We start from the raw sequence: 14,065 nt of genomic DNA, 5'->3' as shown, positions 1-14,065 counted from the left end.
GTTAGCTCAAGTATCTGGAAAACAGAGAAGTTGAAAGAGTGGGCAGAGTTCATCATTTGACCCACCTGGACTAAAGAGGTTAGAACTAGAAGTATGTCACAGACCAGACACGGCAGCTTGATTGGAAAGAATTGAATCAGGAAACTTGCATGATCCTGATTATTGGAAGGGCAATTATATGAAAAGTCTCTGAACCTGGCACAATATATACAATTAAACAAAACTTTATAGCTATTAAAAATATGAATGCATTTTATCTGTTTATGTTTTGTTTATATACAATGAATAATTTCACTTTTTTCATATAAACTATTTAATTAAGCCAATTATCAAACTTTTGAAAGAGAAACACATAATTCATTCTTTTAGTCAGCATCCATTTATTGGGATCTAGCTATATGCAAGGCATTGCTCTAGACATTGCGTCATGGCAATCATAAGACACCAAAAGATTTACTCACCTAGAACTTACATTGCAAGGGGAAGAAATATTTAATAAATAAACAAGCAAATAAATAAACAAGAAATTTTCCAGTAGTGAAAGTGCTTAAAGCAAACAAAACACATAGTATAAAGGAGAATGAATAGAGGCTTTTTTAAGTTAGGTATCTCCACCCAAAAATCTGTCTTTGCAACTTAATATTGCTAAGTATTCTCCAATATTGATTCTCTACTTCAGCCCAAGTTTAGCCAACTTTGTGGTCTTTCAGAATAAAGACATTTCTCAGCCTCCCTTAAAGCTAGGTGTGACCTTATTATTAAATTCTGGTGCATGGGATACAAGGAATGATGTTTGCAGCACCACATCGTACTCTTCCAAAGAAAAGAGTATGGCCTCTCCTCCACTTTCCCCACTTCCTACTTACTGGTAGGAATACAGATATATTCTGAGCCATTTTGGACCATGAGGACTACAGTGACAACCACAAAGAATGGAGAAGCAACAATATATAAGGATCCTAAGTCCCTGGGGCTTTCATGGAGTAGAACAACTGTATTAGCGCAGACTTGTACGTAATGAATTTTAATATAATTTGTAACAGTTACTTAGGCTTTGTGCTACACAACCCGTATCCTACCTAATGTCTGATTATGATCAATAAAAAGAGTAAACTTTTAAGGAAACTATCTTTTTGGAATATGAGAAGCGTATTTTCATAAAATGGAAAAAGATCTGTGCATTATGAGAACAGTATTCAACTCATTTCAGCACCTACCAATGGTACACATATACCCTAAATTATGCCAGTGTATGCTAATCATAGAATGCTGCTTATTTTTATCCTGTTTTTCAGAGAATCATTTCCCTTCCTACAATAAGAGCTATTTGTGTTACCACATAGAATACTTAGCACCTGATTTGGAACAGGCTTTCAGTAAGTTGTTTTGCTTATCCTCTAATATGATGCTGTTCTCCCTTTCTTTTGTCATCATAGAGTTTCATTAAAGTCTTATGTTCTGTTTATTGTTTCTCCCCTGATATTTCTATAACAATTTATCTAAGATTTCCTATTGTTCTTATCATACTTGAGCCCTTTATGTGTTCTTAAACTTGTAAATCTTTAAGTAAATACTCAAATGCATTAAATTATTTGATTAATGGATAAATGCATTTAAATGATAGTTATGTATATTCTCATGCCTTGTGATTGCTATCCACTGTAGATATTGTAAGAGAAATTTCAAAAATAACAAATGTCAGAAATGTACATGTCTTATAAGCATTTTTTTACTTGACTTACTGGTAATAGCAATTACAAATAATAGCAGTCATTTTCACATTTTAATGAGGTTTTTTTTCAATTATAGTTGATACACAATAATATCCCAGTTTCAGTTGTATAGCTTAGTAATCAGAGATTCGCATAACTCGCAAAGTGATCATCTCACTGAATCTAGTACCCCACTTTTCTCTTACATATTTATTACATTATTAACCATCTTCCCCTCTACATCTCCATCTCCATCTCCATCTCCATCTCCATGTCTGTTCGGCCTCTATCCATTTGTACCACTTAATCCCTTTGCCTTTTTTTGCTGTTCACCAACTAACTCTCTCCCATCTAGTAGCCCTCAAAACATTCTCTATATCTATGAGTTATTTCTACTTTTGTTGTTTTTGTTTATTTTGTTCTTTAGATTACACATATATGTGAAATCATGCAATATTTGTCTTAATCTGAGCTATTTCATTCAGCTCAATACCTTCTAGGTCCATCAAGGCAATATCTTTTTCCATCTCCTTCCTTTTAGTCTATCTGTGTCTTTTAATCTGAAGTGAGTCTCTTGTAGGTAGCATATGTGGGGGTCTTGTTTTCTTATCCATTCAGCCATTCTATATTTTCATTGGAGCTTTTCCATTTGAGGTGTTTGTTGATAGGAATGTAGTTATTATTATTCTTTATTCCTCTTTTTGATACATGTTTTTTTTTCTTCTTAAAGAAGTTCCTCCAACATTTCCTGTAATACTGGCTTGGTGTTGATAAATTCCCTTAGCTTCTTTTTTTCTGGGAAGATCTTTATCTATCCTTCAACTCTAAATGATAGCTTTGCTGGATAAGCATTCTTCGTTGTAGATCCTGGGTTTTCATCATATCAAATATTTTGTGCCAAGCCCTTCTGTCCTGCATGGTTTCTTTTGAGAAATCAGCTGCCAGTCTTATGGGTGTTCCCTTGTAGATAATTAACTGCTTTTCTCTTGCTCTTTTTAAGTTTCTCTATTTATATTTAACCTTTGGCATTTTAATTGTGATATGTCTTTGGGTTCCTCTTTCTTGGGACTCTGAGTTTCCTGGGGTTGTATGTCTATTCTCTTCACCAGGTGAGGGAAGTTTTCCATCATTATTTCTTCAAAAGCTCTTTAACATCTTGCTTTTCTTCAAGTACTCCTATGACATGGATATTTCTACATTTAATAGTGTCCCATAGGTATCTTAAATTATTATTATAGTCTTGGCTTCTTTTTTCTTTCCATTCTGATTGAGTGTCCTTGGCTTCCTCATCCTCTATGTAGGTCATTCGATCCTCTTCTTTATTCATTATTTATTCCATTTAATACACTCTTCATCTCAGATAATGTGTCCTGCATTTCTGACCAGTTTTCTTTTATAATTTCGATATCCATTTTTATGGTTTTATCTCTTTGTTAAAGTTCTCACTGAATTCATCTACACTTCCCCTAAGTTCATTGACCATCTTTATAACCAGTGTTTTGAACTCTGCATCTGTTAGATTGCTTGACTCCATTATTTCTGGATCTCTGTCCTGTTTTCTCATATTGTTTCTGCTTCTTTGTCTTCTCATTTTGGCTGCCTTTTTGTGTCTGTTTCTATGTACTAAGCAAAGCTTTTAAATCTCCCGGTCTTATTAGTGTGGCTTTAAGTCCAGAGAGGGATTCAGGGGCAGGCCAAGTTTAGCCCCAGGCTGTGACCCTCCGGGGCCACCTGTTAAGATTCAGCAAGCAATCCACAGATGCTATGCTTATAGTTGCCTCAAGAGGCCTGGCCAGAAACCAAGGTTAGCTGCCACCAATGTGGCTCTTGAAGCTGCTAAGCAAGGAGCACCAGACTAGCTGAGGACACAACAGGATGTGACTTAGGTTGAGCCGCGAGTTGAGGGAGATAAAGTTTCAGGAAATCCTCTGTGCAAAGCAAATTTCATTATCCACTTTGATGATGTCTCAGCTATGGCAGAACTGGGTCCACACACTGGGGGCAGTGAGAGAGGGCTCAACAGAGAAAAAATGGATACCACCAACACTTCTATGCAGAGCGAGCCTCCGCTCCAGCCCTCACTCCCACAACTCAGTGTCCCTCTGTAAGTCCTTGGTGCCCCATGAGCAGCTGACCTGGCACTGGTGCTCAGAGCGAGCAGGTCCATCACTGCGAAAGTCTGCTCACTGACACGGCCCCTTTAAGAGGAGTCTGCAGCTGCTAGCTGTGAGTGCTGCAGCCTCTGTTCCACTCAGCTACTTGGGACCTGGCAGCCTCTCATCCTTGCCCCATCCTACCTCCTCCTGTTGTAGGGCGATTTCTTATTTCTCTCCCTAGTTGTAGGCCTTGTCCATCTGGATCCCAGGTGATTTTCCTTGCTGTTTGCTTCTTATTTCTGTCACAACTTTGATTTGGTTGCAAGAGGAAAGAACAGAGCCTCTATCATCTACGTTATTTTTTATTCCTCACAAAAGACAATATTAAGGTTCAAAGGGAACCATTTTCCTACTCAAGAACTCATAGCTAATGAAAAACAGACTTGTTCTTCATCAGAATCTTCTGGCTCCAAAGTATGTACTCTTTTCATTATATTACAATTTCTTCCACATCCTTAAGAGGTAAGGAACTAGGTAGAAGCTGAGTGAAAAAAAATGACAGATAAGCAGGCCAAATTCAGGAGATCTGTAGAGAATAAAAGAGTTTCATAAGATGTTGACCCGGAAATTAAAAACAGAGTGACCAGGGTGGGGTGGGAGTATCCACAAGCTGAAGCTCCAATTCCTTTAAGATTATTTTGATCGCTGTGTACTATTTTCTCACTCCTAAACTTTCTCAACACCCAGCATTTAATCGTTCCCTATGCCCAGAAGTCTCCCAAGTCTTGGGTTATATTATAGATAAGGCTCCAGGGAGATTGTGAAATCATTTAAAATCCTACAAAGGTAAGAGATCTTTTTATTTCTGCTAACTCTGAAGAAATCATTCTAGGTAAGAGGGTACCCATCGGCATATAGCATCTTCTCTCTGTGTGATTTTGAAAGAAAAACCATTTAGGGTCTGCAGTTAGAGAATCCAAGTCCAATTTCATGGCACTTAGAACAGAGAGACATTTGAAATGGGGAACCCATAAATCTATAGAAGAAATTGAAGATGAAAGGAGGGGAAAGTTTTTTGTTTTTCTTACTTGAGCCAGTCACGACCCTTTTTCCCACGTAGGCGCTCAGAGTATCTCCTCAGCTTTCTCAATTTTTACTTTTAACCTCACTCTGGAGTCCTGGGTAGCAAGGATGGTTGAAAGGAATTACAACTAAGGGATACTGTCTCACCATTCAGTGACCCTTTCCTCCATTCATTCTATCTAACAGCATGTAGGAATGCATTCATTCATTCTTTTTTGTTCATTAATCATTAATTCAGCCTTTGTCATGTTCAAGCACTCCACAGTTGCTTAGGATTAAAACACGTACTTGGATATATTCCTTGACATGGATAAAATATACTTCTATGCTGTAGAGAAAATAATAATCTGTATGATGAGAAGATATGTAAAAGACATTCTCCTGGTTCTCTCCCAAATAGTTTGTGAAATGTGTATATTTCTTCTTACATGGCTCCTTTTCCTTCTCCTTTTCCTAAAACGTATTTCTCAAGGTTTGGTCTTCAGTACTATTTTATTCTTGCTTTACATTTTCTTTCTTCATTCAGGCTTAAGACAGGTAACTACTTCCCAAATTCTTTAACATGAGACTCTCTATAGCAAATATAATAATTAACCATTATATAGCACATCATTATATATCAAAATATTTCATATTTAATTTTTACAACAATTTTCTGAGGTAAGGTTATCTCAATTAATCAAAAACAAACATTTGGTGGGTACCCACTATATACCAAGCACTATTATAGAAGAGTCAGCATTTCCAAGGAGTAAAATTATAGTGGTGCACGTCAAAATACAGATTTGTATTTTGCCATAAACAGGGGACATAATACAAGGAAATTATTCAGAGGCTTGGCAGAAACATTCTTATTTTACTTTTATTGTCCTGTCTTAATTATTAGTAATGCCCTCTTTCACTTCTTACAAGTATTCCAATTGCAATACTAAATTTTAACTCATTAATTAAGGTTGAGGCTACTGGTGCAGGAACACTTCCTGTTTCTTTAAAGATGAGAAGCTAAGGTTCAGATATTTTAAGTTACTTGCCCATAGTCACAACATCAAAAATCAGAACTTGAACGTGAGTCTTTAGACCTCTGATCTAAGTTCTTTTTAATATGCCGTGTTGCCTCTTTCCTAGACAAATATTTGAATTTGAGTTGAATCATCTAAGAAAGCTGTATTTATTTCTGTTACGAATGCAACCCTAAAATATTTGAATTATTATTCTCAGTTCCATGTGTGTCTGTGATACCTACAAACCTGCCTGGTTGTGGGTCTTGAAATAGTAAGGAGTTCGAATGTTTAAAATTAAAAAGATAATATTTTAACTTGTAAGGACAAAATTGTTTTTTTAAGCATGGTAAATAAAATTGCAGTCTGAAATAGTATTATTTGCATGAGATATTTCTCATTAATCTTTTATTTCAGTTTTTATCTTACAGAAAATAATATTTATACTGCCTTGGAACCAACAGAAATATCCCATTGCATATTCACTAATATCATGCATTAGCATGATTCCTATTTTACTGTGTTTTGAATGGTTTAGAAGGGTGGGTGCTTGCAGGTAGGGTGTAAGGAATGAGGTAAAAACTTAGGCATGGTTCCCAATCTTCTCCATCACATGTTTTATTGTTGTACCTCAACATAATTCAGAGGAGACCGCCATGGGTGCCCAGGAGTATTTTCTAAACATTCCCACCAAAGTAAGAGTTATTTAGCATTAGCCATGCTCCTGTTAGTATTCAGTACATTACAAGAGTGGTTTTACTCTTGCGCAGAGTATGGAAGTTACTAGCAGTAGCTGAATACCTGCAATAGGACAGATACCACATTAGATGCCTCATACTGCATTATTCCATTTAATCTATCCAAGAATTCTTAGAATGTAATACCATGCCTATTTTTTAGAGGGATAAATAAACTGAAACATAACAAAGTCACAGAATTGATAAGCAAGAGCCTAGATTTAAAACAGATCTACCTGGCACAAAAATCTCATCTTTCCTTATCAGAATTCCCTCATAACAGTTATTTTATTAGCTCTCTCTGAACCTGACTGAAATTGTACTGAACCTACAAGGATGCTTACATAAAAAAGTGGATACTCCAGAGTATGGGGGCCACCCAGTGGCCATGAACTCTTTCTTCAACAATTTCAACAAAATACAAACAGACATCAAGTACAGAGGATCGATCCCTCAATGAAGCTGATAAGAGTAGTCAGAAAAAAAAAATGAATATTGGCTTTCTTCCACAAATAGAATCTGTTATCAAAGCTTTATATTATAAGGCAGTAATAAAAAAGTAAATAAGTTGCATTAAGGTACTGTAATGATACTATTTTAGTTTTAATTATCACATGCATTGAATATGTGATCTAAATCTAGAACTTTAGTTGTGTGAATAATTTTTGTTCTATTTCAAATATTTTTACACTATTTCAAGTATTTTTACATCCTTTCGTTTTTGGTACAAAACTTTCTACTAATTATGACTTTTCCTTTTCCTTCTCTTCGAGAAGGTCTATTCTCCCTTCTTAACTCTATCTATCATTTACATTTCCCACCCCAGCCCAGCAACAGGCAATTATGAGTTTCCAGTAATTATGAAGATGTTCAAGGCTCCTTCCATCTTTCCTAGTTTAAGAATTAGATACTCTGCATTTTGATTCATATCTAAATTCCTTTTGTTAGGCAAGGAATCTACAACCATTGCTTTCCAAGGTTAATAGGAAAAAAATAAAAAATTAGTTTAAAGACAAAAGGAATCATATCAGTTGATTTAGGAAACAATTTAAAATTCTATTCAAATAAACACTTTTATTGGGTGCTACTATTTCAAAAAACCTAGAGATACAGTGGTGAACAAAAATGGGCTTGGTCTCTTTATGGAATTTAAGTCAAAAATATAACCATAAATTAATTTTCAATTTTTTATTTATTCACTTCTCTAGCAAATATTTAAATGCCAACTATTCACAGACACTGTGATAAATACTGCAAATTTAATGACAAACTAATAGTGTTTACTCTCAGGGAACTTAGAGTTTAATAGAACCTAAATTCATTGTTCTTGAAATTTCTTTAGTATATGTAGATAGCATTAATTATTTTAAAAGATAAAATTATCAATCCATAATTATTAATTATAAGAGAAGATCAGAGAAATTAAACAGGAATTATAATTAGAAGTCAGGAAAAATATAAGGGGACAATTTTCATATACATTAGATTGCATTAAAACAGATCAGTAAAAACTGGGATTGAAAATATCTTTTTGGACAATTTATAGGCACTTTTACTCAAGCATCATACCAAACAACTGATCACAATGCACACTAGCAGCAGTTTCACATTCTAAGTATGTTTAGTTAGTGACTTTTTCCTTTAAAATAAAATCAATAGACAAACTCATGAAAGCAGAGTGTAGAATGGTGGTTGCTAGAGGCAGGTGAAGGGGAAATAAGTTGCTAATCAAAGGGTATAAAGTTGTCAGTAAGACAAAAAAAAATAAATTCTAGAGATCTGCCCTATAACATTGTGCCTGTGTAGTTAACGATATTATATTATAAATTAAAAATTCTGTTAACCGAGTAGATCTCACATTCAATTTTTTACCAGAACAAAATAAAAATTAATATAAAAGCAGAAAACACACAACGAAATATGCAGATCTGAAATACTTTCATTGTACTAAATACTACCATCTACATAATACAACTGAGCTGCTAACATTTAAACAACTTAAAACCCCATGATGATATCCAAATTTGTCACTTTCTTTTCAGTCCAATAAAAATAGACAAATAAGAAAATAAACTAAGAAACATATCCTATTAGAATAGTAATGCAATTTAAAATTTTAAAATATATGTATATATTTTATTTTTCAATTACAATTAGCATACAATATTAGTTTCAGATGTATAACATGATGATTAGAAGTTTATATAACTTATGAAGCGATCACCCTGATGAATCTAGTACTCAACTGAACTGATACCATACATAGTTATTATAATATTATTGACTATATTCCTTATGCTGTACTTTGCATCTCCATGACTATTTAATAGAATCCAAATCTTAATGCTTATTGAACTGTATCACAAGCTGTTGTTCTGTTGATCTCAATAGAGGTGTGGATGCTCAAATTGACCTTAGATAGATATTTAGGGTATCTGATTACATCTCTGAGTAAATATAGACATGCTCTGGAATGGAATCAGAAGGATCAGGCTTCCAGGTGGGTCTATTTTAGGGCATTTATTGTTGTATAATTGGTTGTAGACATTAATTAAATTGTGGTCTTCTGTTCAATGTTGAGATCTTTGTTCTCATAGTCCATCCAGTATTTTACTGTGTTAATGCTTCATTTCGCTTTGTAACCTTATTTATGAAGGAATTTGATATCTCTAGATATGCAGGCATAGATTTGCTTTACTAGCCCCTAAATGTCTTTGAAAGAATTTCTGATTTTTAATTTTATCATCATCATGTTTAAACAAGGGTTGGTGACAATGAATATATTGGTATTGTATCTGTCACAAATCATTCTCCACATTCATGCTTTCATGTCTTTTGTTTCTACACAGACCTCTTCTCTGGAAACATGAGGAATCCCATGGAGCTGCATGAGTTCATTCTACTGGGAATACCTCAGACACAGGGACTGGAGACTGTACTCTTTGTCACTTTTTCATCCATTTACCTCTTTACCCTGCTTGACAATTTACTCATCCTCATAACAATTGTTTCTTCCTCTAGTTCATATTCCCATGTATATTTTCTTGGGATTCCTATCTATTTTTGACATGCTGTTCCCATCTGTAACCTGTCCCAAGATGTTATCTATCTCTCTGGCCAGGGCCATGCCATTTCTTACAAGGGGTGTGCTGCACAGCTCTTCTTCTATCATTTCTTAGGTTCTACAGAAGGCTGCTTCTATTCTGTGACGGCTTTTGATCGCTTTGTTGCTATCTGTCACCCACTGAGGTACATGCTCATCATCAAGCCTAAAGTCTGTGTCAGTTTGGTCATGGCAGCCTGGTTGGTGGGTTATCCTCAAGCCGCCATCCTGACCTTTTTCACCTTTCAGTTAACTTACTGTGGCCCCAATCAGGTGAACTACTTCTTCTGTGACATTCCTGCTGTCTCATCCCTGGCTTGTGCTGACAGCTCCCTGGCTCAGAAAGTGAGTTCCATAAATCTTGGCTTTCTGGCTTTAAATCTTTTGTTCAGTGTTTGCGCCTCTTACACATGCATTGGGATTGCCATTTTGAGAATCCGTTCAGCAGGAGACAGGCAGAAAGCTTTCTCTACATGCAGTGCCTACCTCACTGCAATCCTCTGTGTCTATGGACCTGTCTGTAATCCTGATCTATGTACAACCCACACCCAATCCCTTGCTTGGTGCTGTGGTGCAAGTATGAAATAATATTGTCTCACCCATGCTGAACTCGTTAATCTATTCTTTAAGAAAGAGGGAAGTGAAACAATCCCTGAAAAGAGTGTTCCACAGTGTAGTACTCTTCTGAACTCTTATTCCATTTTTACTCATAAATTGTGAGTTTTGTAATGGATTTTGGAAATTTATTGTCTCTTAACATTATCTTCCTATATCTTCCCCTTAAATAGAAATGCTTCCCCTAAAGCATGATATTTTGTTTGCCAAATAAGATTTCCTACATGTATGGTTTTCTGTAACATTTGGGACTTCATAAATAATTCTAAAACTAATATTATACTCAGTGCCTTAATTCTGGGTAAAGAATCCAAGGGGCACAGCATCAGCTAGACGGATTTCTTAACCCTACACTGGGCAGCCAGTTTTGCCTGCTTGGGGATAGTGAGGATCTCTGTCAGTCCAAGAGGCACCATTCAGTAGTCCATCTTCATATGAAATCACCCCTTATTTTATTTGTCTTTCTCCATTTAGAGAGTAATTATTTCTACTCTCTTCCTATAAACTTTTCATTCCCTCTATGTTGCTAAGGATAGTTTTAACCAATGTTTAGTGAGTATGAACTTTAGACACTATGTTGAACATTTCACAAATATCATCTTATTTAATCTTTACATCATCCCTATAGAGTTTTCATTTTGGAAAAATAAAAATGAGCTTTGAGGATTAGAAACTTCAAGTAATGGGCCCCAATTTGTACATTAAGCAGCAAACCAGACCTTGAACAGATCCAGTTAACTCAAAAGTTTCTAATCTTTATCCCTCTGTGATGTGACTGCCCTAAAAGACCTGCTTGGCAATTTACTCATTCTCATGACCTCTTTCTAGAGCCCATAATACAAATAAAGTATTCAATAAATAACTGGCAAAATATGTACTGACATAGGTCCTGTTCATATATTGACTTTATTATTATCTTCATTTATTGTGTACCACGGCTCATTGTACACATCTGTAGATGGGATGACTGTGATATAGCAAGAAGTATATTGCTCTTTATGACACATCTAGTTATGGTAAAGCCAGGCCTAGACCCAAGCACTCTTAACTCCTATCATGATTTTTCTACTGCACCAGGCTGCAACTCTCCCGAATTACTCTTTAGTGTAAAAGAATTGAGAAAGCCTTTCTGTCCAGGATTGTTTGAAGAAAAGATGACTAGATTATGGGGTTTAACCACCATGCCCATTTGAATCTCTTACCAAGTTACATTTTATAACCTGGCCTTCAGCAATACTGAGTTGATAATTATTTCTCAATTTTCTCCAGAATCCAGGTAGAAAGAACAAGTACCATTTACTAAAGATCCCACAGACAAACTAGCCCTTAGTTTTCATGACATTTTAGTGATTTGTACTTTTTGTATTCCATTTTTACTCATAAATTTTTATCCTATTTGAAACCAATAGAACACATGCCAAAAAAAAAAAAAAAAAATCCCAGATAAAATAAATTGCTGCTCTTACAAAAAGCGTGAGGCAAAAAGAACAAAATGAAACCCCTTCAAGTATAAATAAAGGGTTTGTGGTACAATATGAGGTTTCTGTGGCCCTTCCTAACCTGACTAGCAAAATCTAAGATCACACAGAATTGTATTCTCACACTTTGGGAATGCCTATCCTAGATGATATGTCAGGTCCAAGCAGTTCTAGTATTAATTCATTGTCCTATTACTGCTAGAAAGTGGTGGAAGAACCGACGTTCTATGGTATCTCTCTGGTAAAGCCTGGATAGCATTTATGTACAGATACTCATCACACTGATACTCATATTGTTCAATAGATTTATTTTCTATACAATTAAAAGTTCTATAAAAGTAGCAATCATGTTTCTCTTATTCACTGTTGTGTCCGCAGGACATAGCCCAGTGGCATAGTAAGCAAACAGGATAAGTTTGATGAATAAATGAATGAATGAATGAATGAATACCACTTAGCCATTCAAATTATGATGTAATTGCATATTTACTCACATAAAAAGAGGAACATGAATGAAATAACTAGGATGCAGAATAGCAACATGCACTAATTTAAATATATATCCACATATAAATAAAATTAAAGGTATTTCAAAGCTAAAATCTGAATGAACTCTGACCACTTTTGGCCACTTTTAAATCAGTGTCATAATGACTATTTGGCATTGAAAAAAAAAAACTTTAAAACAGTTTAAATCTTTCTTACATCTATAACTTTAGTAAAGCACCTAACATAGAATTTTATTAAAAAGACACATGTGCGAACACACATGCACACACCACACCAAAGAAGACATGCATATGGCCAAGCATTATGGCAATTAGAAAAATGCAAATCAGACTCACAACAAGTGATCACCTCATGCCCATTAGAATTGTTATTACTTAAAAAAGAAAAGAAAACAGTTAAGTGCAGCAAGGATGTGAAGAAATTGAAATGCTATGCACTGTTGGTGGGAATGTAAAATGGTGCAGCTACTATGGAAAATAGTATGGTGCTTCCCCCCAAAATTTAAAAATTAATTACCATATAATCCGGCAATTCCCTTCTGAGTATATATACAAAATAATTGAAAGCAATGTCTTAAAGATACATTCATATTCATAGCATGTTTATAGCAGCATTATTCACAAGAGCCAGGAGGTAAAAACAATCCAAATGTATAAATGGATAAACAAAATGCATTTTATATGTACATGGAATATTGTTCAGATTTAAAAAAGAAGGAATTTCTGATACATGCTATAACATAAATAAAAAACATCAAGGCATTATGTTAAGTGAATTAAGCCAGTCACACACACAAAAATACTGTATAATTCCAGTTATATGAGGTATTTGGAGTAGTCAAATCAATAAGAAAAAAAAAATGTGATTGCCAGGGACCAGGGAAAAGAAACTGTGTAGTTGTTTAATGAATACAGAGTTTCAGTTTTGTAAGGTGAAAAGTTCTGGAAATTGGTTGCACAACAGTAGGACTTAACACTACTGAACTGTACACTTAAAAATGGTTAAGACAGTAAATTTTATGCTATGTGTATTTTACAATTTAAAAATAAATCTGCTTATTTAATTTTCACAAATCCTTGTTGATTTTGAGTTTATTAATTCTCTCCTTTTTCTTATAAATATTGTTGAAGCCTTCTAAATCACTGTTTAATTGTTAAATACCTCAGTTTGGTGTGGGCAGAGAAAAGTTAGAGAATGTAGCCTAAGGTAATCTTAAAGGGATCCGCCTAAAGTTACCTTTTATCAAGACTACTTCTTACCAAGCACGGTGCAAATGTTTTACATAGTTTATCAAATTTGTCTACATAAAAACACTGAGATCACGTTACAGAAGGTAAAATAAGGTTTAGAGATGTTTGGTAATTTTCCCTAAGGCGCACAATTTGTTTGTGTATAGAATTAGGATTCCATCTCAAATTCTCATGCAGTTATACATAATAAAACAATTTTGCTGAAACTTTGGAAATAATTGTCCTTTACACACAGATCCAAAAAAAAAAATCTTACCCCACGGTTTTTCCTTTCAATATCTCTGATGTATGGGAGCAATCCCACATTATTTCTTATTCTTGTGTTCAAGCCCTGTCCTTAGCCAACTGTAACTGTTTATTTTCACAAGTTACACTCTGCCTTTTCTATTTTTCATTAATCGTTCATCCTAGCTTCTCTAATTCTCTCCTTATCCAATACACTGATTCTATAAAATAAAGGCTCAGGAAATATGAAAGTCAAAG

At 34.8% G+C, this 14,065-nt stretch overlaps 1 pseudogene; it reads left to right on the top strand.

Moving 5' to 3' along the window:
- The first annotated feature begins 9,452 nt into the window (after positions 1-9,452).
- Positions 9,453-11,204, top strand: LOC120611037 (olfactory receptor 148-like; annotated as a pseudogene).
- The last annotated feature ends 2,861 nt before the right edge of the window (positions 11,205-14,065 follow it).

Source organism: Pteropus medius, unplaced genomic scaffold (genome assembly GCF_902729225.1).
Source record: "Pteropus medius unplaced genomic scaffold, Ma_sr-lr_union100, whole genome shotgun sequence".
NCBI lineage: Eukaryota > Metazoa > Chordata > Mammalia > Chiroptera > Pteropodidae > Pteropus > Pteropus medius.
The sequence above is the reverse complement of the archived record's forward strand: the minus strand, read 5'-3'. Positions and strand labels throughout refer to the sequence as shown.